Here is a 5881-nt window from a genome sequence, read left to right as displayed (position 1 = left end):
AACCAAGTCACATTTTATGAATAAACACAGAAAAAGAAGATTATTAAAATACTTTTTAAAAATTAAAAAAAATGATCTCAAAGTTGTTTTGTTTTCGAAAAATAAGAACTTACATATAAGAAAACAAAATCTAGGAGAAGAAATCACTAAAGACAGAAATAAAAACAAAGAAAGAAAAAATGAGCAAAACCACTTCCACTGTTGGCTTATACTTAACTTATACTTGTAGTGTGCAAGACCACAGGGCATGTATAAAGATATATTCCACACACTTTTGCATTGCCCTCTGGATGGTCTTTTGCTATCTCTAGTTGCACCTGAATAGGGAAGGCACACAACAGGTAGGTGGGTCCAAGGACCACCAGGTGGAGACTTAAGAATCACCATATTGGGTCAACACAACCAGAGCTGCCTGACTATTCCTCCAAGAAGGTGCTCCATTCCTGGTACTGTAATACTATGCATGGAATGGACAGACCAAGCTCCTATTCCATCTCATTTGATGTATTGTCCTCAGATAGAGGATGTATCAGATATGAAACTGATAAGAACAGATACTCTATTTGATATTAGCCAAAAGGCTGAGAAGTGATGATCCTATAGTTGTTTAAAAATACCCACATCTGGGACGCCTGGGTGGCTCAGTTGGTTAAGCAGCTGCCTTCGGCTCAGGTCATGATCCCGGCATCCTGGGATCGAGTCCCACATCGGGCTCCTTGCTCAGCGGGGAGCCTGCTTCTCCCTCTGCCTCTGCCTGCCATTCTGTCTGCCTGTGCTCGCTCTCTCTCCCCCTCTCTCTCTGATAAATAAATAAAATCTTTAAAAAAAAAATACCCACATCTATGCATTGAAACTGACTGGGGATAGGGAAATTAGTCCAGGAGCCAAATCCCGCCCATTACCTATTTCTGTAAAATTTTACTGGAATCACAGCCACACTCATTTATTTTGGAATTATCTATGGCTGTTTTCATGCTCTAATAGTAGGATGGAGTAATTGTAAAATATGCCATATGGCCCATAACACCTAAAATATTTACTATTTGATTTATACTATTTCATTGATCAATGATTAGACTGAGATAATTTTTTAATTTGTCTTGAGATAAAAGTTATTTGAGTTATAAAATGGTATGTAGATAGAGGGAATATTTCTTTGGCTGAAAAGCCCACAAAACTGGCATCTTTAACTTTGGTTTCTGATCACTTTTACATCTTTAGTTATGAGTAAATCACGGAGTGACTTATAAGCTTAGATTATAATTCTTGTTTTCACCTTCTCTCCTTGTTATTACAATAGGAATGGGATGTCAGCTCACAAATGTACTGTACAATAAGTGTATTTTAAAATTAATTTTTTTAGTATAATTTCAATTTTGAACTCGAAGTCCTCTGGGGTAATAAAAATTTAAACTCAAGTGTTTCAATTTGTGGATTTTTCCTTATTTAACAATTTCCATGTCTGCCTGAGCTACAGAAATATTGGGAGGACTGTTCATGGATGTTGACAAGAACAGCACTGTTCTTGCCTGGTTTTAGTCATTAATCCACACATGTGATTCCAGAGCTATCCAATATACTCTATGACATTTGCTCATGGCAATCTAGACAGTTCGTCATGAGACATTATTCTACCTCTGCGCCTTTTCATGTCTGTTGGATCTACTTCTATTTCAAAGCCATTTTATGGGGACTTGTGATTCACCTTGTTCTTCCTATAATCCTCTGTGGAGAGAAATACCCATAGGCTCTACTAATCTAATCTTACTCTATATCTTTTTCATCTGGGTTTTTTGGTGCTCTGCCTGAGCACAAGGAACAAAGGCCCTTTTCCAGAATACACCAATGCTTTATCATTTCCACTCTGTCTACCTCCATTCTATGGAAGCCCAGCATTTCTAAAATCCCATTTTTCCAATACATTTGTTTATACTCAGTGGTCTCCTGTGAGAAAAGTCTATGATCTCTACAAAAGAAGCTCAAAAGATGAGCACATATCCATATATCTTGCCAAATCTCTGCAAAAGCAAATAGCCCAAATATCAAGTCAGTTTAAATAAAGGTGAGAGGAAAAAAGGAAGAGTAAACTGGGAAACAAAAATAAAAGTCTGCTAAGATTTCTAAAATAGTATTTCACACTCAAAAAAATAATAAAATACAATACTATTTCACTATACCAATTGCTTGTTACTGCCATCTCAAATTTTAATAAATAAATTTTGTATTATCAATATCTCTTAGTACAGGTATTTTATTGGTACAGATAGGTGAGTTTAGGGTAAAGCAACAATTAACCCCCAGATGCTTGTAGTGAAATGTGATACATGTTAATACCTTTTCAACTGGTGTAGATGTCTGTGTCATAGACCCTCTCAGAGCTTCAGAATAATGGGGGCTTTACCATTTTGAGATCTACCCTTTGATAGATATGATATGAATTCCAGGGATGTTTCGGGTAGCCTGCTGGATTTCGACTGCCCAGGCACTATTGTTGTCTCAGATCATAATTACATACTCTTTGTCACAGGAGAGATGATGCAGATGTGTGATTATAGTACCACCAGATATCTGTTAAAACTAAGTTAGTAATGAAAAACCTAACATAGATGTTTTCTCATCTTAGGATGATTCAGAGATTTCTAATAAACTGTATGGCATCATCATCAATTTAGCTGGAATCTGAATTCTGAGGAAAACTCTAAAGATCTTATAAATAATTAGGGAATTAAATTTTTCAAATCATAATTTGAAATGACATGTACCTTTCCTGATAATTATCAGAGCAATTCAGGAAACAGTTTTCTATTGTTTTCATTGAAAAGACAATTGTAAATACAATTGGGATACTTGTTTTAATTCTGAAGTAAACATCTACTTCTGCATTATACCTTTTGTACATAATGGAACCTATTTAGTTCAGAGATTCTTTGCAGCAGATGGGATAATGTATGAGAAGTGTTTTGTAAATGCTGAGGATTAGACAAATGATACTTGTTATTTCATGTGTATTCGTAAGATCATGCCCATACATAAATAGACACTGCACACACACACAAAACTCTCAAGATCACTTGTATTGTAGCACTTTTGTCTATTGTAAAAATATTAACTAGTTACTTGTATTTCTTTATACATTTATTTTTATTATCCGTGTATTGTACTAAATTTGAAATGAAATCCTATAAAACAATTTGTTTAAACATAAAAAAAAAATCTACCCTTTGATAGATAGATATGAATTCCTCCTCTTCATCAAGAAGAGGTAAAAGGAGGGGCACCTGGGTAGCTCAGTGGGTTAAGCCTCTGCCTTCAGCTCAGGTCATGATCTCAGGGTCCTGGATGGAGTCCTTCATTAGGCTCTCTGCTCAGGAGAGAGCCTGCTTCCTCCTCTCTCTCTGCCTGCCTCTCTGCCTACTTGTGATCTCTTTCTGTCAAAAAAATAAATAAAATCTTTAAAAAAGAAAAAAAAAAAAAAGAATAGGTGAAAGGAGACTAGAAAACAATGCAGAGACTTTTCTCTGGCACAGCCAAGATGTGAAATAGATCACTTTAGCCCATTTATTATTGAGTAAAGCTAGTATACATTTACATACAAAAATAAATAGGCTGAAAGTGAGTCTTCTATATGTCCATGGAAGAGAAATTTGAAAAGAAATACAGTAATATTTCCAACACAGGAAATATTATGTGATGATAAATTTCCAATCCTTGTAAACTTTTGTGTAGGGAATCTCAGCGATCATATTTTCAAACCACCTGCTAAAACATACAACAATGCAAGAGAACAATTCTATCTTGGAAAAAAAAAAAAAAGAATAAGCTCCAAAAACAAACAAACAAACAAAAAAATAGCAACACTTTGTCTAGTCAGAAACAAGTGAAGATAATTCCTCACTCTAAAGGATACAATTACAGGAGCATCCAAGATTTCTCCTCTGATACGTTCCATATATCAGAACATCCAGAGACATGCACAATTTAATTTCATTCCTTTACTTGGATGAATGAAAAGATAATGAAAGACAATGAAAGGTAAATGAAAATGATAATATATAATGAAAAGATAAAAATCCATAGCAAAAAAATGAATGTTTCCAAATTTTGCTTTTGCTATGTTAGGGAAATACACTCTGTAAAGAAAAAATAGTCATATATTTAGAAATGTATGATGATTTAATTAACAATATATATAATATCGATGCACTTATGACATCTTTTTAAAAATTTTAATTAAATGGAAGTTCATGAAAAATGAAAAAGCCAATTCTAGGGTCAAAGGACATATTGGCATTGTGTCTTCTCAATTAAAACATTTTCTTGGGGGCATCTGGGTGGTTCAATGGGTTAAGCCTCTGCCTTTGGCTCAGGTCATGGTCTCAGTGTCCTGCGATCGAGCCCCACATCAGGCGCTCTGCTCAGTGGGGAGTCTGCTTCCCCGCCTCTCTCTCTGCCTGCCTCTCTGCCTACTTGTGGTCTCTCGCTGTCAAATAAATAAATAAAATCTTTAAAAAAAAAATCATTTTCTTAAATGAGCGGAAGGGATGTGTTATTATAGGTGCAGAACATGAATTTTTCTTTGAGAAATTTTAAAAATTGTGATATATATATATAATAAAAATACAGCATATATAATATATGCAATGCATGTGTGTGCTAAATTTAATTTAGGACAGTGTGATTTGAGAAATAAGGCAAACAAAATTAAAAGATTAAAGAGAAAGGATAAAATTAAATTTTATTTCACACAATGTAATAATTTTCTAATATGTGTATTTAAGAATATCAGAAATGCACATTATTTTCTTATTTATTGCTTTGAACCAAAGGATATGATAATGATTATTGCAGAACAATGTATTTGAAGTTGCTAAGAAAATAAAAACGATTGTTATGAGAATGTATCTGTAGTTATGTATTATAGCTCTTTCAATCACAAGTCTATCACACTGTGGGGGAGGAAAAAAAAAAACATCTATTTAGTTGGAAACAGCATGTAGAGCAAATGGACTTGAGTCAGCAAACAGGCCACATGGCTGTGGAGTCCTGATTCACTTCCTTTCATTAGTTCCCCTATCAAATAAACTGAAGTTTAAATTACCATCTTCAAAGTTTAATTTATTTTGTTAGTCAAGCAGTTAACCATATTTATAGAGGCCTGACAATTCTAGTAAAGAAAAGTGCTGATAGTAGCACCAATATGAGGAGAAAGAGATTTAAAAAATGTAAATTTCCATTTGAAATGCTAATGGAATATTTTTCTACAAACACATATAATTATAATTTACCAAAATTTTAATTTGGGGGGTGCTGACGTATCAATTTACTTCTAATTAGAATTTCTCCTTCCTTTAATTATGTAGTCATTTATTTAATCCAGATTCACAACTATATAATCCTGTCTAAATAGATTTAAGCTTAATGTTGGGAAAAAGAGGGAATATTCTCAGCCTGTGGGAAGATGTCATTCTTAATTTAACACCCATAGGGATGCATTTAACACTCATATCATGCACTTATTTTATGTCATATATAATGTATATTTATAAATATTTATATATTTATTTAAAATACACATTTATGATATAATTATATGAATTTATATATTATATACATATGTGAAAAATGTCTATGAATGTTAAAGTCATTAGAGGTGAATGTCATTATGTAGTATATTTTCTTTTATTGGAAGCAAGTAAGCATAAACTTAACTAACTCCAAGAAATATATTATTGATGGGTGTTCTTACAGTGGATAAGAGTTTGAATTACATATCTTCCAAATAATTTTCAAATTATGAATTCATCCTTTAGAATCAAATTCTCATCTAATATAAGAATATCCATCTGTAATGCATTTCTTGGAGTTAGCTAAGTTAGGCTTA

General features: G+C 33.3%; 1 pseudogene; it reads right to left on the bottom strand.

Annotated features, from left to right (window-relative positions):
- Nucleotides 1-427: 427 nt before the first annotated feature.
- Nucleotides 428-593, bottom strand: LOC116589640 (annotated as a pseudogene).
- Between the last annotated feature and the right edge of the window lie 5288 nt (nucleotides 594-5881).

This window comes from Mustela erminea, chromosome 4, assembly GCF_009829155.1.
Source record: "Mustela erminea isolate mMusErm1 chromosome 4, mMusErm1.Pri, whole genome shotgun sequence".
Classification (NCBI taxonomy): Eukaryota; Metazoa; Chordata; class Mammalia; order Carnivora; family Mustelidae; genus Mustela; species Mustela erminea.
This window is presented reverse-complemented; position numbering and strand designations above follow the sequence as displayed.